This window comes from Felis catus, chromosome C2 (genome assembly GCF_018350175.1).
Source record: "Felis catus isolate Fca126 chromosome C2, F.catus_Fca126_mat1.0, whole genome shotgun sequence".
NCBI lineage: Eukaryota > Metazoa > Chordata > Mammalia > Carnivora > Felidae > Felis > Felis catus.
In genome coordinates, this window is record NC_058376.1 from 73,751,126 (window position 1) to 73,774,272 (window position 23,147).

The 23,147-nt window shown below is 51.2% G+C and overlaps 2 long non-coding RNA genes across 4 annotated transcripts; one reads left to right on the plus strand and one right to left on the minus strand.

Annotated features, from left to right (window-relative positions):
• Positions 1-30: 30 nt before the first annotated feature.
• Positions 31-22,919, plus strand: LOC109503499. Of its 3 annotated transcripts, XR_006585145.1 has the most exons (6): positions 43-730; positions 3,634-3,669; positions 6,996-7,083; positions 7,598-7,742; positions 9,903-10,364; positions 22,790-22,906. It is a non-coding gene; the product is annotated as an uncharacterized LOC109503499 (long non-coding RNA). The 3 variants fall into 3 exon arrangements; XR_002745291.2 differs by lacking the exons at positions 7,598-7,742; positions 9,903-10,364 and having other exon boundaries at positions 31-730; positions 22,790-22,919; XR_002745293.2 differs by lacking the exons at positions 6,996-7,083; positions 7,598-7,742; positions 9,903-10,364; positions 22,790-22,906 and adding an exon at positions 3,777-6,985.
• On the minus strand, positions 5,257-8,129 carry LOC123379978. The gene is made up of 2 exons (XR_006585146.1): positions 7,719-8,129; positions 5,257-6,780 (listed from the first exon to the last, which is right to left on the minus strand). It is a non-coding gene; the product is annotated as an uncharacterized LOC123379978 (long non-coding RNA).
• Positions 22,920-23,147: the final 228 nt, after the last annotated feature.

A 23,147-nucleotide genomic window follows, 5' to 3' on the forward strand; every position in this document is an offset into this window, starting at 1 on the left:
GGCAGAAGCTTACAGAGGCTGAGGTTCCGGAACTCTGGAGAGAGCACACCACCTTGAGAACCACAGGTCCACATAGATCAGCGGTTTTCAGGCCTTGCAGCAATCCGGAATCACCGTGGAGGACGACAAGAAGGAAGATGCCCATCGCAGACCAACTGAATCAGAATCTCCAGGGGTGATTCTGATGCACACCACAGAGGGTTCATGAAGGCCAAGGAGACATTGGGATCTCCCAGGAAAGAGAGAAAGAGTGAGTGCAAAACACAGTCCCAAACCCCAAAGCATCTTACTATTGAGCACCAAAAGTCTGTACTTCCTGTCAGTAAAGAATGCCTTCAATTGAACTCTAATGAGCTTTCCACTACTGGCCGCACTCCGGCCCACGGAATACATGAATCACTTGTCCTTATGCAGTGTAAGAGTCCTCCGTTAATGTTTGGAGCCCTAAACGTAGCCACTTGAGCTTCCCATCTATCAGGCATAGTTAGGGATCCCAGAAGCCTCACATAGCCTGGCGATAAAACAGCCAGAGAAAGAGCTGGAAGGCAATAGGTGACAAACCCCAGCCCTTCCTAGATGTCGCTGTGGACAATGGATGCTGTCTCCTAGAAACAATCCCTTTCCTTGCACCCCAAGACCGGATGAGGTGAACATTTCTGAAACACGTCCAGGAGACAGACTGTTCTCTGAGAGGCTACGAGCTGTCTCTCCTAGCAAAGAAGGGAAAAACGTGAGTAAAATGTTTTTCATCTTTTAAACAAGCTTCTCTTGCCATCGTATAAGGAACTCCATATGCAGACCAGGGTTTCAAAACTCTTTTAAACGTCATTATTTCATTCCCTTTATGGAGTATGTGGTCTTAAACAATATTGCTTGCTTGAGTGCATTCGTCAAGTAGTAACTTATTTGTCCGTGTACTAATGAATCAATGACATGTAAACATAGAAACTTCTGGTCAGCCTTGCTTAATACCGCGGGTACTCAATAAATGTTTGCTGCAATGAAACTGCTCGGTCAGTTAAGCATCTGACTTCAGCTCAGGTCATGATCTCCCAGTTCATGAGTTCGAGCCCCACATCGGGCTCTGTGCTGACAGCTCAGAGCCTGAAGCCTGCTTTGGATTCTGCGTCTCCCTCTCTTTTTGCCCTTCCCTACCCTCTCTCTCTGTCTCTCTCTCAAAAATAATAAACAGTTAAAAATGTTTTAATAACTAAAAAAAATAAAGTTTATTTGTTTATGTTGAGAGAGACAGAGACAGCATGAGTGGGGGAGGGGCAGAGAGAGAGGGAGACAGAATCCGAAGCAGGCTCCAAGCTCTGAGCTGTCAGCACAGAGCCCGACACAGGGCTCAAACCCACAAGCCGCGAGATCATGACCTGAGCCCACTGACCCATCCAGGCACCCTTGCAATCTGCATTTTAAACAAGCTCCCAAGTAATTCGAACGAATGTCCCTCTCGAGAGCCAGAGCCAAGTACTCCACACTGTCAAGCATTGAGGGTGGGACCGGTTTGTGAACGAAGACGGTCCGTCAGTAAACAGCTGCTTCACCACCACAGTCCCTTTCTGTGTCGCATCCCGCCTCAGTGTTTCTCACATTTCCCACTCTGCTCTCACAAGCTCAGGGAGGTGGCAGAGAGTGGCAGAGCCAGGGAAGGCCTCAGACCTTCCACACCTCGACCATCCGCTCTGTTAGGCCTTCTTCCCCACAGCTTGTGCCAAAAGGACCATGTGAAGACATTTTGCCCTATATCTTCCCCTCTCTTGCCAAGGAGTCCCTTCCCACCCTCATCACATGGTGACATTTTATCCTCTGAGGTACCGACAAGTATAGACAGCCACCACCGCCCACATATCAGAGGGGCTCTGACAAAGGGCTCATGAGATTATGAACCTTATCCACTGTGAGTAACACAGGAAGGGCTCTTGCAAAACACCGCCTCTTAGGGCGAGGTGCTGGGACACTGCTCCAGCTGTGTTCAAAACTCCAGCTGTCTCCTCTTCCCTGGCTCTGGAGGAAGAGATAGACACTTCCCCAACATCCGGGCCTCAGGTCTTGCTACAGATGACCCTGTGGGCCCAGCTCACCTGCCCTCTCGCGTCCTGCCAGCCTCTGTGGGAGCCTCGGGGAGAGCATTGACCTTCTGGCTGAGCTCCCCTAACTCAGAGTCACCAGACTGCATTCCTCTCTTCGGGAGCAAATGAGGCTCCAAGAAAGGGTAGAATCAGCAGGAAGCAGATGTTAAGGCACCTGGAAACACCAGTGACCATTGGTGGACTTTCTCCCCCTCACCCCCCGGGGAGAAAGGCCGCCCAGACGAAAGCACCGCTGTTATGTTCCCACCTAGGGTTGCTCAGTGGTGCCAAGGTGGAATGTGAAGTGTGCTACCTGTCTTGGCACCCATGACCCTCTTCCCCACCCACCCTGCCCCCCCCCCCAGTTCATACTGCTGCATTCCCACATGAGCTCAGGGACCCAGCCCTACTTTAAGAAGTCCCAGGCCATGTCACCCAGGCACCAGGCAATCTCTCTGTGGGTGCTCCCTGTGTCTACCTCAGCTGGAGGAAAAGGGGCTCAAGAACCTCAGGTCCCCCCTCTGCCACAGTGGGAGCCGTCAGTCCCACCAAGGAACGTGTCAGGTTGTGTACCAATTCATCCTACCCCATCCTTGGTTAGTCTTGCCACTGTGGCTCCGAGGGGCGGGGCATGCGGATGGCAGAAGCTCTGTCACCTTAGCCAGAAGCTCAGTCCCCTTGCTGACCCTTCCCCTCACAAGGTGGAACAGCCACATTCCCCTCCTTTGCCCCAGCATCCTAATCTGTAAGTAGAATCCAATCCATACCTAATTCTTGGGGCTGTTACAAAATCTGGCAATAGGTGTTGAAGAAAATGCTTAGAAGGCTATAAAGCAGACTAGGTTTTTAAATGTTTCTTTTTTTTTCATCAAAAAAATTTTTAGAGTTTATTTTTGACAGAGAGAGACAGAGTGTGAGCAGGGGAGGGGCAGAGAGAGAGGGAGACACAGAATCCGAAGCAGGCTCCAGGCTCTGAGCTGTCAGCACTGAGCCCAACGCAGGGCTTGAACTCACTAACCGTGAGAACATGACCTGAGCTGAAGTCGACACTTAACCGACTGAGCCACCCAGGCGCCCCTGTTTCTTTCATTTTTGATGCTTAAAGATTTAAGGATTTCTTTTCCTATTTATAAAAGTCATTTATAAAAGTCATACATATATATATATATATATGTTCTGGGTTATATATATATATATATATACATATATATATATATATATATATATATATATATATACAATTTTGGAAAGTACAGAACAGAATAAGAAAAAAAATTGTCTATAGGCCCACCACCTAAACAATTCTGGTCATTTTGATTTCTTTTCTTCTTTTTTTTAACCAATCTTTTGTTAAAGATTGGTTTAACAAAACCAATAGAGTACGATCTCTATTTGTGATTTTGAATGCTGTTTTAAGGTATTGCTTTTTCTTATTCAACATAGTATGAGCACTTTCCCATGTTATTAAAAAGTCTTCTTAAACACAATATGTAATAACTACTGGACGAGGCAATTTTTGAGCAGAAAGTTTTTTATGCATTTTGGATTGCTTTTACAGGATGAGTGCCCGGAAGTCAGATCACTGGATTAAAAGGTATGACTATGTCAAGACTCTTGTTGCATGTGTTGTAAGCTATTGTTATATCCCCTTTTTCCTGGAGTTGGGAACTGAAACGCAGAAGTTGAAATAATTTGTCCTAGTTCACACAGCTAATCCTCAACAAGCCCAGGACAAAACGCAGGGCAAGAGACTCCACGTTCTGTGGTCTGTGCTCAACACGGCCCAGGAGAGAAGGCTGCTACTGCCGACCGAGCATCTGATAATTTGCACTAAAGAGGACAAACAGCCCCGTGGGGGATCAAACATGGAGCAAAGGCTGTCGCACGTGGGCGCAGGACACCTGGGTTCTACTGGGGGCTCCCCCACTAACTCCATCACCCTGAGCAAAGCAAGTCCCTTGGGCCTCAACGTCAGCCTCCCTCCCGTCTGGATCTAACACGCTGCCCTTTTGTCCAGATACCTCATTACCAAAACAAAAACAGAAACATTTTGGTTTTGATTTTACATAAAAAGACCAAAAGTAATACATTTGCTCCCACTCCATGTAACTGCTCTGTTGGCCACAAAACGGATCCGGCTGCATCCCAAGGCCAGCAGGTTGGGGTTAATGAGACAGTGAACTCCAGAAAACATGCCCCAAGCCGGAATCTGCCAGCGAGTGGCAGGAGAATGCAGTCCTTTCAAGATCAAGTCAGATGGCCTGAAACACAGTTCAGCGCTGTATCTCGGCACCAGGCTCCGCCATCGGCACTGTAAAGACATTCCCCTCAGTTCTGGCCCCTGGGACGGAGGGCATCAGCACCAGTAGGCCAGGCTACTGTCTGTCCCTGCACAAACGTGCTGAAGGGCAGCCGCCCAGGGTCCTCAGAGCATGGGGAATGGTGTGCTAGGTTCTTTTCCCAAGTGACCAGGAACTCGGGATGCCACATCAGCAACTGTGAAACCAGGGCCTGTGGGACGCGGTGGGTGGGGCTGCTGTTTGTCAGTTGCTGATGTGCAGACCGCCACTTCCCGGGACTCAGGCGTGAGTGCCTCTGTTATGCGTGGAGGGTCGAGTCCCGAAATCTGTGGGAAACTGGGCATTCCTAAGTCTACATCCCTGTCTCATTTCCAGCGCCAGGGGAACAGACCGGAGGATGTAGATTCCACAACACTTTTGAGCATGAAAAAATGTTTGCCCCACTGGCAGAAGATCTGTCCCATCTCTCTCAGAAAGGGGAATGGTGTGTTCAGGGAAGAAACGGAGCAGGAGACTGGATAATCCGTGTGAAAACACGCAGGTGAAGTGTCAGGAAACCGTTCTGCTGACTCAGAACGAGCCATATAACATGTCATTTACATAATTAAAAGCTCGTGTACACAAAAGAACACACGTTTTGCAAGAACATGTTCAAATAAAAAGATAAACAGAAAGGCATTAATAGAGCGGTCTATGGGCAAAGAAAGGGAATGGACTGGAGCATGGAAACAATCACCTTTCATCCGTGAAAAAGAGAGGCCTTCCAGCGGCGAGTTTTGAGAATGGCCATGAACTGAGAAATATCATCAACTCAGTCCTCTGGATCTAAGGTCCAAAATTTTAAAATGAAAGGGAAGAGAAAACAAACCAGACCCAGGAGATGTCGGTCAGAACGGCTTTGGAAGAGCCATGAGTTTATTTTTATAAAGGGAGGAGATCACTGGCGTCTACATGAGACAGAGGAGTTTGGGCCCTGGATGCACCTTTGAACCACCAGGAGAGCTTTTAGAAGATACTGGATATGTGCCTTAGTTGCTTGGGCTGAGCCCAGGCTTCCATGCTGAAAAAGAGCCTGGTGGGTCTGAGGAACAACTGGGATGAGAAGACAGCCCTGGAGTATCCCACCCGTGCCTTTGGGCTCTGGCATGGGGGTATTCAGGAAGGCAGGGCTTGCCCGGGGAAGAGGAAGAAGTGTTTTGGACAGGAAGTGTCGGTTGAAGTGACTTGAAATGAGGCGTTGTTTCAGAAGGGGGTGTTGAGTTAAACACAGGGCCTGAGGCACAGTGGTAGGGGACAGCACCAGCGTGGCCCCTGCAGCTGACCCCCACATGTTACAGATGAAGGAGAACCCTGACACTGAGAGAAAGTGACCTACCCAGAGATGGGTCTCCAGCACAAGTGCCCCAACTCCCTTGGTCTTCCCAGCTCTCTTCCCACTGTCCCGTGGAGCCCCAGCTACTGCCAAGGCCCCCTCATCCTCCTGCTGTCTCACCAATGCCATCACAGAAGCAGGGGGGAGGCCACCCCAGAAGGAGCTGGCAAGTGATTTGAGCTTCTTGAGAAAAAATAAAGTTTAGACAGGAATCTGATGAGTTCTTGTTCATTCCTTTCCCTTTCTCAGGGAAATGTTTGCCTTCGCTGAAAACTGCCTATCACCCTCTGGATTTGGGTTTTTTTCCTCCCTAAGCCCTTAATTCTGGAAGCTCATTTGTTTTTAGTTCTGTTAGCGTTGCCAGCCAGGCTCGGTAGATTCTCCTAACCACTCTTGATTTCCTGAAGCTGTGAAGATGTGTTTGGCCACCCTACTGAGGAAGAGAAGTCCATGGAGTGAGGGTCTGAAAGGGGATGACTGAGAACGTTTGGTTTCCTTCCACCAGAATACATGGAGTGTCAGGTGCCCATGTGTGAAAGGTTTTCACATTTGCTCAATGTTTACAGGCAAGAAAAGTAGGCCCAAGGGAGGTTACATAAACTTCCAAGTTATGTGCAAACTCCTATAAGGGGATTGGGTCTTACTCATCTGTGCCCCGCTGGGGCCCAGACCAGCAACAGCATAGAGGAGATGCTCGTGAAACGCTCACCGAAGGGAGTGGCCGAGCTGAGATCTGCCCCCAGCCTTCTGACTTCCAGCCCGACACTGGGACCACAAGCACAGGCATGCTCAGCCTCTGAAGGCCATACAGGGTACACCTGGCCCTGGCCAGGTCTGCACACAGCCTTGACCTAGCATCATGCTGGGCACACACAGCTGGTGCTCAGCCAACGTTCACTGGACCATCCTTACAGCTCTGTTCGTGGTTACTCTGGCCCTGATTGTCAGCTTTCCATCCAGATGTATTGGCAGAGAGCCTGCAACTGGGGTGGGTCTCATGAAGCATTCCAGAAGAAACTCCAGAATCGCAGGGCTGAGAGGGAAATTAAAGGTCATCCAGTTTTACTGCTTGTTCTCCTCCCTCCCTCCCCAAACGCAGACACAGACACACACACACACACACACACACACACACACACACCCTGCTTCTCTCCCCTCAGGCGCACACACTTTCTCCCACTGATTGGCTGGGCCTGCGGGTACGTTTCTGGCTCAGAAACATTTCTTTATTTGATATTGTTAATGCAGAGAAACGACATGAAGAGGCCACGTGCAGGTGCTCTAGCCACAGCCCAGCTAAAGACCCCTCCATCAGCCAGCATTAATCACTAGCCACGTAAGTGGAGATACCTCCGTATCATATACCATGCTAGAGTGATGACCAAAATATTATTAGAGCTGCAGGAGAGAGCAGTTAGTAGTGGTGGGGATATCAGGGAAGGCTTTATCAAAGAGGTGGCAAGTGGGATAGGCCTTAAAGAATGGCTAGGCTCTGACCTTGCCCATGGGTGGAAGGCAGAATTAGTCTAGACAAGCTATGACGTGAGCATTGTCATGTTGGACCTAGCACACCAGGCCAACTGTTGTCAACCAGAGAGAGGTCCATGCTCCTGGAAGCCCCGGGGCGCCCAGCAGGGTGGTGGCAGGGGAGGAGCTCTCAGTCACTGGATGTTGTTTACTTGCTCCAAGGACTTGGGAGAAGGCATGGAGACTGGCCAGCTTCCTCATCTCTCAGGGAAGGGTGGAAGGTGGGGAGGGCACGGAGGAAAGTGCACCAGGAGGGGCTAGATGGTGCTCTGCAGGGGCTTGGGAGGCGCTGGCTGGGTCTGCTGACACTTAACTTGCCATAGGCCCTTGGCCTAGCTCGTCTCACTGACCATCTTCCGTGGCAATTTCACGGTTATCGATGAAAACTCTTTGAGAAACACCACGACTGGAGGAACAAAGAGGATTGCTGAATCTGGGCCTTACCTGACAACACACGAGGATGGGAAGGTAACTCAGCAGCTGGCCGCCAGAAAATCTGGGGTTGTCTTCACTTGGATGTGAAGTTCTGGCCAGCAGTGGGGTCTTTGGCTGGGCAATTGCTGGAACACCGATACGTGGCCTCTTTGTGTGATCTCTCAACCTGGGATAGTTCGGATCTCTTCGGAGCATAGTGTCTGGGTTCTAAGAGAAAGTATCCCAAGAGAAAAAAACGGAAATGCATGGAATTTGTATGATCTAGCCTCAGAATGCACATGACACCCCTTCCTGGATGCTCTAGTGGTCAAAGCAGTCACAAAGCTCTGTCCAGTTTCAAAGGTAGGGGATATAGACTCCACCACTGAATGGGATAGGCACCAAGGTCACGTTTTAAGAAGAGCATGCAGTAATCTTTGAAAAATGCACTCTACCACAACATTGCTTACCTTGGCACTCAAAGCCTCTGCCATACGCTCCCAGCAGCATCTCCTGCTCCCTCTCAGCACAAACCTCCCCTGCTCCAGGAAGGCCCGCCTCCCCGCTGTGCCCAGAATATACCATACTCATCCCGGTCTGAGACCTTGAGCCCTCTTCTACTCACTTCTTGACTGTTCAAGTCCCGTCTCCCAAAGGATTCAGGTTCCTGGTGTGTTTGAGTAACAGTTAAGATAAAAAAGGAAGTCTCTTAGGAAACATAGTTCCCAGGGTCTTCTTTACTGCTCTAGAGTAAGGGCTGCTTCTTTCTGAGAATTAGTAAAACTTCTACCATGCTGAGAGTCACTTGTTCTGAAAAGTATCTACCAAACGTGGGCATGGGTCCCCTTCAACAGTTACCGTTGCATGCCTTCTCATGAAACTCAGGTTCTTTATCTGTCCCAGACAGATATGGTGAGTGCAATAAATTAAAGTCAGCTTGTTTTCAACCAACAAAGAGTGCGGCTGACAGTAAAAGTGTAAATATGATTATGGTTAAGGGATTTTTTTTTAGCTTTGCTCCATTTCAGCTCATTAGACTTTCCACTAATAAAGGGCTGGCCAGCATTCCTCGCTAATTGCTCTCCAATTAAATCAGAGGCCAGGCCCCTGCCTCCTGTGCAGACCCCAGTCCCTAGGAGCTCTGGGCATCTAGTAGTGCTCAGGAAACACTCAGTGGCTGCTTGATAGAAAAGCAGAAAGGAGGCAGCCAAACTCTGCAGTGGGTCCGCACTGAACACAACAGAAGTAGCTAACATTCGGCAGAGCTTCCTACCTTACAAGGAGTTTTTGCATCCATTCCTTGCTCTGGTGAGGCACAGAGTAAAGGTAGTGTTGTCCCCATTTTAATGATGAGGAAGCTGAGGCTCAAAGAGGTTAAGGGGCTTTTGCAGAATCAATGGCTCCCATGTAGGATGCAAGGACTCTAAGCTAAGTGTTTTCATTCCCCGGTCTAGATTCTTTTCTATTGCACTGCCTCCAGTTCCACTGGCTTATTCTCTCATTTCATTATTCACTCATTGATGGATTTGCCAAATGCTTAGTAAGCACCTACTTTATACACAGCATGACGTAGGCACCGGGGAAACAATGGTGAGCAAGGCAAAGTCCCTACTTCCATCGGCCATGTAGTCCAGAGGGAGAGATGGCAATAAATATCTGAACAATTACACAATTAAAAGAACTTGACATAATGGCAAGTGCTGTAAAGAAAATGGAACAGAGTAACGGGATAGAGAATGGCCAGGATTGTTGGGGCAGGGAAGTAAAGAGGGGGGCCGTTAGCTAGGATTGTCAGGAAAGGCTTCCCTGAGAAGGTGATGCTAGAGCTATGACCTTAATGCTGACAGGGCACCAGCCATTTAAAGATCTGGGGAAATGAGTCCCAGGAAGAGACTGCAGAGAGTGCAAAGGCCCTGAGGCAGAATTAGAAATAGTCATGTTAGAGTGACAGAAAGGCCAGTTAGAGTGGAGCATCTTGTGCATGGAGAGAATGGAAGGGACCAGAAGGTGTAGGGCTTCTCAGGCCATCATACAGTCTAAGCAGCTACCGGACTAGCCACTGAGGCACAGTGGTGAACAAGATGGGTATGGGTGCCACCCTTCCGAGAATGGCCGGCCCCAAGCTTCCATGAACCTCTCGTGCTTGATGTCAATACTGCCCCTGCCCTCTGCATCAAGGCAACCGTGGAACCACTCTAATTCTTTTGCTGGCAGGATTGTCTGAGGGATGTGACATACCTGAAAAGAGTACAGAGAATGACATTTGGGATTCCCAGAATCTCTATTGGATTCAATCTGCCACCTGCCCATCCCTTCTACCTTTCGCCTGTGGGTCCTGGAATTGGAGGAGGAAATGGTTGTAACTCCACAGCACCCTCACATGGTTCGCCCACCCCAACCTCCCACTTCCAATGCGGGGCCAGCCTGAAGGGAGGGTACTGAGAAGCAAAACAGCATCCCTGGCGGCCTAAGTCTTTTTGTGGCATCGGATGGACAGACACGCTGATGAGGAGCAGACTCGTTGCGTGAAAAACAAATTCTCCTGAAATACAAGACGCACGCACAGGAGTCAACCCTGATAAACCGAGAATAACAGCTCACGCTGTGTGCTCTTCAGTTAGAAGCTTTAACTGGGACCCAGCAACAGTTTCCCCAAGTCACGGCAAGGATGGATAGGTAAGAAGGAAGTAAGAGTCTTTCCTAACTGCCCTTTCTGTCTTCTAACCTCCATGGTGGCCTAGTCACGAATGCCCTCTCTCTCTCTGTGTGTGTCTCTCTCCCTTACACACACACACACACACACACACACACACACGTGCGCATGCCCACGCACACTTTCATTCCATTCCCTCTAGATTGCTATGGGCATGTGCTGCCCCTCCCCAAGCCCTGTACCTACATCACACCAAGGACCATGTTTATTCACAGGCCGACCTTGGGGAGAACAGATATCCTGGATTTGCTTCCTAGACTTCCTATTATGCATAACGAACACATTGCCCTTTCAAAGCCGGGACTGAGACCTAATATTTGTGCCACGCGTGGCTACATTGTAGGACTGCCACAAAGGTGGATGGCCTGTCGGCAGCCTCCCAGGTCCCTCAGGGATCTGAAGCCACTTCTGCTCTGGCTGGACACCTCCAAGCTGAGCTCACATGTTTCTTGTCGACTGATGAGCATGCGTCAGCCCTGTGAGGCCGCGACACTGCTCCACATGGCACTCCTCTACTGAGAAGCCACTTGTGAGCAACGTGGACATCCACCCCTGGGGGAGGGAAGGGCTCATGTAGCAGCTGCTGTACGATTCTAACCAGTTAGAAGTCACTGTCCAGATGCACACACAGAAGCGTGGGTGAATCTTAAAACCATAGTGCCAATTAAGAAGTCAAAAGCAGAACGAGATGGGAAAAAAACGAAATCACTTGCATACGTTAAAACCACATCCATCCGAAGCAGCTAACAACAATGCACCTTATCCAAGAATATGTACAAATCAAGAGCTAGACGTCAAGCATATTGGGATGCATTTTCTATGGGTAGGGAAATGGGAGTAAATAAGTAAAACAGGGAGGAGTTTGTAGGGACCGCTGATGACAATGAGTCATGAACTAGATAGAGAATGTGATAAACTCTATCCTCCACTGGAAGTTGCTCTGTCTCTCTCTCAAAAATGAATAAATGTTTAAAAAAAATTTTTTTTAATCAAAAGGAAAGTCACAGAAACCTCTGAGCTTCTCCTGGTTGAGATTTCCAGCCTCAGCTGCCACTTCCCATTCAAGTCAAACAGGATGCTTTGCTGTGCACACGACACTGCTGACCCCTAGCCTCTGATTGTGCTGCCGCCCCCCCCACAAAGTCCAACTCTCATGCCCCCTCCCCAGGGTGTCCCGCCTCTCTGGTGGCCCTGCACGTTCTCTGCGTCACCATGCAGGCGTGATCATGTGCCTGGAAGCGTGTACTCATCAGTACGCAGAAGCGCTCCCAGTGGAGCCCCAAGGGTAGGATGGCTCTTTTTAGGAGGGCAGTGCCGCCATGACACTCTGTGCCTTTGGCCATCTATACTCCTGGATTGTAACTCATGCCTTCTAAGGACTCTCTTGAGAGGACCTAGCCAGGAGGAAACCTTTCTCTCCACAGAGATGCAATACTTTTCCAGGAAACTCATCACAAAGGAGAGGCACACAGATGTTAGGCGACTGGCTAAGTGACAAAACTATTTCCACAAGTCCTTCTGCAGTTAGGCCCTAAGCCTTCTTCCCATGCCCAAGACAGCTCTCGGGGGTCCCCTTTCCTTCCTGCAAGCCAAGGCATGGCCAGCTTGCCTCTCCCCTTTAAAACTACCTTCATTCCTGGGGCGCCTGGGTGGCTCAGTCAGTTAAGCGTCTGACTCTTGATTCTGGCTCTGGTCATGATCTCACGGTTTGTGGGATCAAGCCCCATGTCAGGCTCTGCACTGACGGTGTGGAACCTACTTGGGATTCTCTCTCTCTCAAAACAGATAAATAAGTAAATAAACTTAAATTAAATTAAATTAAATTAAATCAAATCAAATTCCATTGGATATTCTTTCCTGCTCTGTCAAAGATTAGTTGGCCATACGTTTGTGGGTCCATTTCGGGGTTCTCTGTTCTGTTCCATTGATCTGCGTGTCTGTTCTTGTGCCAAAAATTAAATCAAATTAAATAAGTTAAATTAAAACAAAACTATCTCCATCTCTTTATCCCTTGGGCTGCCTCTAAAGTCCAGCCTGACTGTGGAAGCCATTTCCTTGTTATTCCTGACATCCCGCCCCACCCCAGATGCCAGGCATTTAATCAGAACCCACTGACAGTCTTACAACATAAAGATGCTGGAGTTGGTAATTTTAGGAAGGAGTGAAGGCTCCCTTCTTTGGTTTCAGTGTGTACGCAGTCAGTAAACAAATGTTTCTAAGTATCTGTTAGGTGCTCAGTGCTGGGTCCAGCTTTGAGGACTGACAAAGATTCCCCCTCTGACCTCCTTGTTTTTCTCTGCATGGTCCAATTTTAGCAAGAATCCTGCCAAGTCAGCTTAGCTACACTCCCCCTCCTCCCTATCTGGTCACTCTTGATATCTGATCAGAGTCCTCGTTGTGATACTGTGATTTATAATAAGAAATGTGTGCATGGTCTTCATTCCCGTTGCTGGCATAGTGCACCTAAAACTCTTGGAATTTCCTAAGTGGTAAGAGTTGTAAAGGTGCCTTAGTATTCATTAACAAACCGTTTCCAGCCACACCTGAGTTTACGTCAGTCAGTGCGGTACCTTTCAGAAAGCACCTAAGGATGGGGACTGGTTGCCAGGGAACCCCCCCCCCCCCGCCGTGTGTTTGGAGGGCTGGATCTTTCAGTCCCTACTACTCCCTCCCTACCTCCCCATCTCCAGGGAGGGGAGAAGGGTTGGGAGGTTGAATCAATCACTAATGACCAATGTTTAATAAATCATGACTATGTAATGAAACCTCCTCCATAAAACCCCAAAAGGACAGCGTTCAGAGACCTTCTAAGTTGGTGAACAAGTGGAGGTCCTGGGAGAGTGTTCCACCTGGAGAGGGCATGGAACCTCCCCTCCCTGTCCCCATACCTTGCCCTATGTACCTCTTCCATCTGGCTGTTCCTGAGTTATATCTTTTTATAATAAACTGCCATTGTAGTAAGTAAAATGTCTCCCTGAGTTCTGTGAGCTGCTCTGACAAAAGAGAGGGTCCTTCTATGATTTGTAGCCGGTCGGTCACAAGCACGGGTGACAACTCAGGCTTATAATTGGCATCTGGAGTGGAGCGGAGGGCAGTCCTGGGGGACTGAGCCCCTACCCCGTGGAATCTGATGCTCTCTCTGGGTAGAGAGGGTTAGAACTGAGTTCAATTGTAGGACACCCAGCTGGTGCCAGAGAATTACGTGGTGGTGTTGGGGGATCCCCACAATCTGGAATTGGTGATCAGAATTCTACTCATCCCTCACCAGCCCTCAGGTGATATCTGATCGCCCTGGTCTTCCTTCAGCCAGAACGCTCTGAGGTCCGTTTAGCCAGAACCCCCATTATCCCTGATGTTTCCTCTGAGTAACTTCTCCATCCATTGATCCCTTCCCTGCTCCTTGGCTATAAACTCCTTCTTGCCCAGGCTGTATTTGGAGTTGGGCCCAATCTCTCTCCCCCACTGCAAAATCCCATTGCAATAGTCCCTACACTTGCCGAAATGTTCCCTCTGAATATGGTCTGCCCTGTCATTCTTTAACAGAGGCCATTGAATACTTTTTTTTTCCTTTAATAGGATGTGATGGTTAAATAAGAGCAGGCTAGGCCTGCCCTCAGGGCCTGATGGATAATCTACTACTCCTTACCCGAGGGTGTCGCTCCGGCCCACTCTCCAAAGACGAGATGGGAATTTTATCAAATTCTATTTCCATTCTCCTGGGGCCTGTGCAGCGCTGGCAGCAGAGGGGGGTGACTGGCTGGAGACCAGCTGCTCAGCGAGGCCCTGCCAGGCCTGTTGGAGAAAGGCCTGGCTCCCAACCAGGATGGCATCTGCTCAGAGTTTGGAGCCCAGCATACTCTAATCGTCCTGTGGCCTTGTGGCACTTACAGCCTATCAATTGAGTCTTTCTGAAAAAGCTATGCCTGTGTTTATCGGTTTCCTGCCCTGGATTTGGGTCACTAGAATTTTCCTCAAGGATGGAAGAGCTCAAAGAATCGGATCTGGAGGTCTCTTACATGCCAGAAACTGCGAGGGGGTGCTGAGGACACGCTGGCCCAGGGCCCACCCACCCTCTGCCCATCGGCTTTCTGAAATGGCCCTTGGACAAGAGGCTGGGGGCCCTCATCCCAGTTACGTGTCACTACGTTGCTGTGTGTCCACAGCCGAACCCCTTCCCTCTCTGGGCTGCTGTCTTATCTGTTTCTTGAACAGATGAAATCACAGACGCAAAAGGGCTTTTTAGTGTGAAAAAATGCAAGTTCCCGTGGGAACACTCTGTGCCTCCCACTCAATTTTGCTATGAAACTAAAACGTATCTTTTAAAAACAGCCTATTGAAAAACAAATAAACAGGGGCACCTGAGTGGCTCCGTCAATTAAGGGTCTGACTCTGAATCTCGGCTCAGGTCATGATCTCCTGGTTTGTGCCACCAAGCCCCATGTCAGGCTCTATGTTGACAGGGCAGAACCTGCCTAGGATTCTCTCTCTCTCTCCCTCCTTCTCTCTCTCTCTCTCTTTCTCTCTTTCTCTGCCCCTCCCCATGTGCACTCTATCTCTCTCAAAATAAACTTAAAAAACAAACAAAAATGTCAGGACTTATGGTGAACCCTGGGCAGGGAGTAGAATCCTAAATTCTAACAAAAGCTCTGCCCCTTTCTGTGTGGCTGTGGGAAGTGTGGAAACCTCTCTGAGCCTCACTTCACCTCTGCCAGACACTGTAATGGCTATGAGAATCGAACTGATGGGCTTCAAATATTGAGTTAATTATAGAGCACTGCCCCTCTGTGAAGCCTTCTCGTTAATATTTGTTGTTTACCGAAGAGACGGCACTGAAGGTTGACCAGTCAGTCCCAAGCTGGCAGAAATTTTGCAACTCTGAAAGAATATTGGAAAAAAAAAAAGAATATTGGAAAGCCCTAGAGAAGGTACGAACAGGTGTCTTCTAAGCACTGACAACTCAGCATGTTAAAACTGAGCAGGAGGAAGAGGAGGAGACAGAGGAGGAAGAGGAGAGGAAGGGAATCAGAATAAAATTAGGAGAAGCAGAAGGGGAAGAAGGAGGCGGAGGAGGAAAGAGCAAACTAGGAGGAAAGGAAGCAGAAGTAGAAGAAACAGCTGAAGAATGCAGAGGAAGGAAACGCGGAAAGAAAGAAGTGAAAAAAGCAGAGGAAAATCAAGAAGAAAGGGGAGCAGGAGGCAGAGAGGGAGAGGAGGGGTGGAAGTAGCAAAAGTGGGAGGAAAAGAAGCAGCAGCGGTCGAAGCAGAAGCAGAAAAAAAGCCGAAACCACAGCCAAGGAAGTAGAAACTGAAGCTAAGCCAAAAGCAGGGAAACGAGGAGGAGGAGAATGAGGAAAAAGCGGAAGCCGAAGTAGACGCACATGTGGAAGAGGCACAAGCAGGGAAAGCAGAAGGCAAAGTAAAAGAAGCAGCGGGGAGAGGGGAGAGGAAGGAGGGGGAGGCAGAGGGGGGAGAAGAGGAAGGAGGGGGAGGCAGAGCGGGGAGAAGAGGAAGGAGGGGGAGGCAGAGGGGGGAGAAGAGGAAGGAGGGGGAGGCAGAGCGGGGAGAAGAGGAAGGAGGGGGAGGCAGAGGAGGAAGGAGGGGGAGGCAAAGGGGGTAGAGGAGAGGAAGGAGGGGGAAGCAGAGGGGGGAGAGAGGAGGAAGGAGGGGGAGGCAGAGCGGGGAGAAGAGGAAGGAGGGGGAGGCAGAGGGGGGAGAAGAGGAAGGAGGGGGAGGCAGAGGGGGGAGAAGAGGAAGGAGGGGGAGGCAGAGCGGGGAGAAGAGGAAGGAGGGGGAGGCAGAGGGGGGAGAAGAGGAAGGAGGGGGAAGCAGAGGGGAGAGAGAGGAGGAAGGAGGGGGAAGCAGAGGGAGGAGAGAGGAGGAAGGAGGGGGAAGCAGAGGGGAGAGAGAGGAGGAAGGAGGGGGAAGCAGAGGGGGGAGAGAAGAGGAAGAAGGGGGAAGCAGAGGGGGGAGAGAGAAGGAAGGAGGGGGAAGCAGAGAGGAGAGAGAGAAGGAAGGAAGGGGAGAAGAGGAAGGAGAGGGAAGCAGAGGGGGAGAGAGAGGAGGAAGGAGGGGGAAGCAGAGGGGAGAGAGAGAAGGAAGGAAGGGGAGAAGAGGAAGGAGAGGGAAGCAGAGGGGGAGAGAGAGGAGGAAGGAGGGGGAAGCAGAGGGGAGAGAGGAGGAAGGAGGAGGAGGCAAAGAGGGTAGAGGAGAGGAAGGAGGGGGAAGCAGAGGGGAGAGAGAGGAGGAAGGAGGGGGAAGCAGAGGGAGGAGAGAAGAGGAAGAAGGGGGAAGCAGAGGGGGGAGAGAGGAGGAAGGAGGGGGAAGCAGAGGGGGGAGAGAGGAGGAAGGAGGGGGAAGCAGAGGGGGAAAGAGAGGAGGAAGGAGGGGGAAGCAGAGGGGGGAGAGAGGAGGAAGGAGGGGGAAGCAGAGGGGAGAGAGGAGGAAGGAGGAGGAGGCAAAGGGGGTAGAGGAGAGGAAGGAGGGGGAAGCAGAGGGGAGAGAGAGGAGGAAGGAGGGGGAAGCAGAGGGGAGAGAGGAGGAAGGAGGAGGCAAAGAGGGTAGAGGAGAGGAAGGAGGGGGAAGAGAGGGGAGAGAGAGGGGAGAGAGAGGAGGAAGGAAGGGGAAGCAGAGGGGGGAGAGAGGAGGAGGGAGGGGGAGAAGAGGAAGGAGGGGGAAGCAGAGGGGGAGAGAGAGGAGGAAGGAGGGGGAAGCAGAGGAGGAAGGAGGGGGAGGCAAAGGGGGTAGAGAGGAGGAAGGAGGGGGAAGAAGAGGGGAGAGAGGAGGAAGGAGGAGGAGGCAAAGGGAGCAGAGGAGAGGAAGGAGGGGGAAGCAGAGGAGGAAGGAGGGGGAGGCAAAGGGGGTAGAGGAGAGGAAGGAGGGGGAAGCAGAGGGGGGAGAGAAGAGGAAGGAGGGGAAAGCAGAGGGAGGAGAGAAGAGGAAGAAGGGGGAAGCAGAGGGGGAGAGAGAGGAGGAAGGAGGGGGAAGCAGAGGGGAGAGAGGAGGAAGGAGGAGGAGGCAAAGGGGAGAGAGAGGAGGAAGGAGGGGGAAGAAGAGGGGAGAGAGGAGGAAGGAGGAGGAGGCAAAGGGGGCAGAGGAGAGGAAGGAGGGGGAAGCAGAGGGGAGAGAGAGGAGGAAGGAAGGGGAAGCAGAGCGGAGAGAGAGGAGGAAGGAGGGGGAGGCAGAGGAGGAAGGAGGGGGAGACAAAGGGGGTAGAGGAGAGGAAGGAGGGGGAAGCAGAGGGGGGAGAGAGGAGGAAGGAGCGGGAAGCAGAGGGGAGAGAGAGGAGGAAGGAGGGGGAAGCAGAGGGGAGAGAGAGGAGGAAGGAGGGGGAAGCAGAGGGGAGAGAGAGGAGGAAGGAGGGGGAGAAGTGGAAGGAGAGGGAAGCAGAGGGGGAGAGAGAGGAAGAAGGAGGGGGAAGAAGGAGGAGGAGGCAAAGGGGGCAGAGGAGAGGAAGGAGGGGGAAGCAGAGGGGGAGAGAGGAGGAAGGAGGGGGAAGCAGAGGGGAGAGAGAGGAGGAAGGAATGGGAAGCAGAGGGGAGAGAGAGGAGGAAGGAGGGGGAAGCAGAGGGGAGAGAGGAGGAAGGAGGAGGAGGCAAAGGGGGGAGAAAAGAGGAAGGAGGGGGAAGCAGAGGGGAGAGAGAGGAGGAAGGAGGGGGAAGCAGAGGGGGGAGAGAAGAGGAAGAAGGGGGAAGCAGAGGGGGGAGAGAGAAGGAAGGAGGGGGAAGCAGAGAGGAGAGAGAGAAGGAAGGAGGGGGAAGCAGAGGGGAGAGAGGAGGAAGGAGGGGGAAGCAGAGGGGAGAGAGGAGGAAGGAGGAGGAGGCAAAGAGGGTAGAGGAGAGGAAGGAGGGGGAAGCAGAGGGGAGACAGAGGAGGAAGGAAGGGGAAGCAGAGGGGAGAGAGAGGAGGAAGGAGGGGGAGAAGAGGAAGGAGAGGGAAGCAGAGGGGGAAAGAGAGGAGGAAGGAGGGGGAAGCAGAGGGGGGAGAGAGGAGGAAGGAGGGGGAAGCAGAGGGGAGAGAGGAGGAAGGAGGAGGAGGCAAAGGGGGTAGAGGAGAGGAAGGAGGGGGAGGCAAAGGGGGTAGAGGAGAGGAAGGAGGGGGAAGCAGAGAGGAGAGAGAGAAGGAAGGAAGGGGAGAAGAGGAAGGAGAGGGAAGCAGAGGGGGAGAGAGAGGAGGAAGGAGGGGGAAGCAGAGGGGAGAGAGAGGAGGAAGGAGGGGGAAGCAGAGGGAGGAGAGAAGAGGAAGAAGGGGGAAGCAGAGGGGAGAGAGAGGAGGAAGGAGGGGGAGGCAGAGGGAGGAGAGAAGAGGAAGAAGAGGGAAGCAGAGGGGAGAGAGAAGAGGAAGAAGGGGGAGGCAGAGGGGGGAGAGGATTGCAAGTAGTAGAAGTGGAAAGAGAAACAGAAGCAGAATAAGTAACTGGGAAGAAAGCAGCAGCAGGGAGAGCAGAAGCCGACAGGCCTGAAGGAGAAACCCAAGCCCACACAGCAGAAGCAGAAGCGGGAGCAGAAGGCGTGTCCGCGGAGGGCTATGAAGAGAGGACACAGAGCTGGCCGCTGTGAGCTGTCTGCTGTCCGAACCCCCGTTTCCGCCTTGAAACAAAGGGGCTGGTGACCCAGTGAGATGTTGCCGCGATTCTAGTGGCTGGGATCATGAGGATGAGGCTGGGGGTAGGCAGGAAATGTTCCCCAGATGAAAGGGAGAATGAAGGAATGAACTTTGATCAAGCACCCTCGAGGGGCCGCGCACAGGAAGAGGAGACTCAGGCCCTGCTTTTCCTGAGCCCATCGTCTGAGGCCGGGCCACGCTAAGGGTCAGAACAGGGGTACAGATGGCAAGGCCCAGAATCAGCGAAATGAGGAACCATCCGAGAGGCTTTAGAAAGAGGAGAGGTTTGAGTTCAGAGTCAACGGGTAGAAGTGGAATTTAATTGATGGAGTTGGGGTGGGCAAGAAGGGCTCTCCTCCTCGGAAAGAAGGACGATCGAGACTGTCCGCTTTAGCCAGGCTGGGGGCCTGCATGGGACACCAGCCTCTTATGCCCAGGGCTGAGGATAAAAAGCATCAGACTCGGAGATTCTGACAAGCCCCTGCCCATGAAACGGCTCCTCTCCCAGGCAAGAGGTCGACGACATGGAGGTCAGGCCTGTCCTGCTGGGGAGAGATGGCCACTGGGCTGCGTCCCACTTCGCCAACTAGACGTGCCTGTGAGGTGACCAGAGGACACCCAGGGTGCTGAAGAACAGACACCTCCAGATACTGGAGTACAAGCTTCCAGGGAGGAGAGAGAGCTGGGCTGGCCAATAACCCTCTAGTGTCCCCAGTCCTCTGAGGGGTTGCTCCTTCTGGGAAGCCAGCTGCCTTGAGGGTGGCCCCCGAATCTGACAAGGATATCCAGCCTGTCCCCAGAACAGACACTTCCCCGATTCCGCTCAAGGAACAGATTCTGCAGGAGTGCTCAGTCAGGTAAGCATCTGACTCTTGATATCGTCTCAAGTCATGATCTCACAGTTCATGGGTTTGAGCCCCGCATTGGGCTCTGCTCTGACAGCTCAGAGCCTGGAGCCTGCTTCAGATTCTGTGTTTCCTCTCTCTCTCTCTCTCTGCCCCTCCCCTGCTTGTGCACTCTCTCTCTCTCTCAAAAAATAAACATTTAAAAATAAGTTTTCTAAAAAGGAAATTTTAAAAAAGGAAAGAAAAGAAAAAAAGAAACATTCTACAGAGCTGCCTCGGCCTTCCACCATGGAGCGGCCCAGAGAAAGCGAGAGTCCAGCTCCGAGCAGAGAATCTCAGGCCCTGCGAGAATATAAGAGAGAGCAAGGGGCCCTCAGTCCTCCCGCATGTCCCCCAAAGACCCCAGCACTTGTTTCATAAGCACTGCCCCCTCCTGAGAAGCCACGCCTACGTTACAGTGAGGCCAACACAAGGGGACCATCGTCTGATGAGGCAAAACCTGCATGGACTTAGGGCATCCCAATCCCTTCCCTCCAGGCCACCACAAACCCCACCACTGGGCTGAGATCAGAGGAAGGGTCTCTCACGTGCATGTTTGTGTGGCGTGCACACGTGTGTGAGCGCGGGAGGGGGAGAAAGGTGCGTTGGGGAAAGTTGGGGAGTTCCAAGAAGCGACTGGATCGGTCACAGGGGAAATTTCAAGAGATGGCGAACGTTGGGGTCAAATGGGGAAATCAGAGGCGAGAGGAAAGGACAGAAGGAAAACCCTCGGCCCCGCTAATGCGAAAAGCTTCCTAAGTCTGGTGAATACTCTCTGGAAAATGGCTGGTGACGCATTTCTCTCCACAGCACCTGCACCTCCGTGTACCCACGAGAAGGTATGAGCAGGGCAGCACACTGTGGTGGCTTGGAGCACTGGCTCAGCACACAGAGCGCCTCTCTGAACTTCAGCCTCATCATCTGTAAAGTTACTCGTGAATGGCTTAGAGCAGTCCTGGCAGACGGGAGGTGCTCCATAACTCCTAGTTATTATATTGCTATAGGAAGCATGTATAAACACCTACAAATTGTCTGATTAGAAAAAGTATGTTAAAGCCTGGATGGGCAGTAAGAATTTATATTCTGAGGGGGTCAAAGGTGAAGGTACTCAGGGAGGAGGGGCTGTTCTCCTTCAACGTGCCGGGAATAAGAGGAGCCGTGACCACTTTCCCAAACCAGTCTTGTCTCTGAGTTCCATTCACTTTGCGGTAAACGACCACCACCGATCCACCTCGGCTGTCTCAACGTTTGCAATTATGGTAAAATTTGGGGACTTTGCAAGTCACTTCATGGCAGGCCAAGCTGTCTGCCCTGCCCCTCTCATGCTGGAGCGTCTCGGGAAAATACTTGGAGAGCTACAGATGAAAGAAATGGTTGCGGTGTAGGAGGATCAAGGCTCCAAGGCTTCTGTGAGCAAGAAAGGAAGGCGGCCCGGCCACCTGGTTGCCATGATTCATGAGGTCCCTCGACTCGCCTTTCCAGGCTAGGTAGCCAATCCAGCATGTTCTATGGACATTGAAATACCAGCTGGCCATGCTGGACACAGAAGGCATATCCCCGGATTCTCTCGAATCTCCCCGTTCTTCCCCATCTCCACCCCCACCACCCTGGCCTAAGCTGCTTCTTTGGCTCTTCTCGAGCCCAATGACCTTGAAAGCCTCATGACGTTAAAATGAAAATCTGATCATGGCAGATCCCTGCTTGAGATTCCCACTGGCCTTAAAATAAAGGCCCAATGTCTTCCTGTGCTCACACAGGCAGGTCCATGTGGTCTGGCGTTGCCCACCCCCTCTTGCCCAAGCCCCTGCATTCCAGCCATAGCGGCTCTCCTTCAGTTCTTAAGTACACCAAACTCCTCGTGGTCTCAGGGCCTTTGCACAGTTACTCCCTCTGTTAGGAACATTCCCCCCACCACCCCACACCACTCCCCCCTTCACCCTCACCTGCCCCTGATTTTCATTCAGCCCCCCCCCATTCTTCTCTTCCAATCACAATTCAAACACTTCTTGGGAGAAGTCTCCCCTAACCCCCTAGACTGGATCAAGTCTCCAGGCCCTAAGTGCTCATGACACCCTATGTTTCCCTTCATATCACATCTCCCAATATCTAGCAGGAGCCTAGCAATAAATGTCTATTAAGTGAATGAATTTCATTTTCTAGGTTTCCAGGGGGGTAAAAAGCCCCATTGCAAAATGAAAAGAGCACAGGAATGGGTGTCCAGAGATCTGCATTTCAGCCCCACTCCGTTCCGGTCAGCACTATGACGTTAGGCAAGGCTCTTCTCATTTGGGGACTTTGCGTGATACCAAGGAGACCTAGGGGTCTCTCAGGGCCCTCCCAGCTCAGCTCACAGTTTCTTGTTGCTGAGTGCATGGATTTTGGACTCCTCCTCCCCTGGGTCACATTGGACCCAGCAGTGACATGGTAGGAGTGGAGGGGACATGAATACCCCTAATGAAACAAACCCTCCTGTTCCCTCTTGTGCTTGACAGCGACTTTCACAACCAGAGCCAAGGGAATACTTGGTCACCTGCAGTTTAATTGTTGGTTCCATTACTTAAACCGTGACTGAAACTTTCCATTTCCTCTGGAAACAGCCAGAAAGTAGCCATAGCTCACCACAGCATGTTCCGAAGGCAAAATGCACAACCTATAGGTGGACGACTCAACATAGGCAGTCTTTAAAATAAAGCGTTTACCATTGTCGATGTCATGTTCAAGAATAAATAAGGACACGTCCCGCAAATCAGCTTTCGGATCTCCTTTCTGCCCCAGGATATATTCCTTCCCCCAGTGAACTTTTATTCCTTCTGACTTCCATTGTTAGATCTCCAGAATTAGAATGTCTAGCCTTCTTTTGCTCAGAACACAAAGTAATAATTATTCCCACTTTGTTTCCACAGAAGCAGCCCGTGTCTCCTATTTGTACACTTGATTTCTAAACATCATTTAAATGCAACAGCGAGAAAATAGAGTAATTCAGGAGCAGCAGATAGGAACCTGATTCCAGTCACTCTCTGGACAAGACATTTTCTCTCAACAATTCAGAGGCCCTTGAAATGTGCACTTAACCATACAACGTGTTTTGTGTGTCAGTGGCACAGTCTCTTTGTTGAGAATTAATTGTATGTGCCTTCACTCCTGTTGAAACTACCCTCTGAGAAGCCTGGCAGACTTCCAGGGACCCCGGCCCCTGGGACTGACACCCAAGTTCGGGACTTCTTAGTGACTCGGAATCTGAGAGCCGGACATTCACACAGT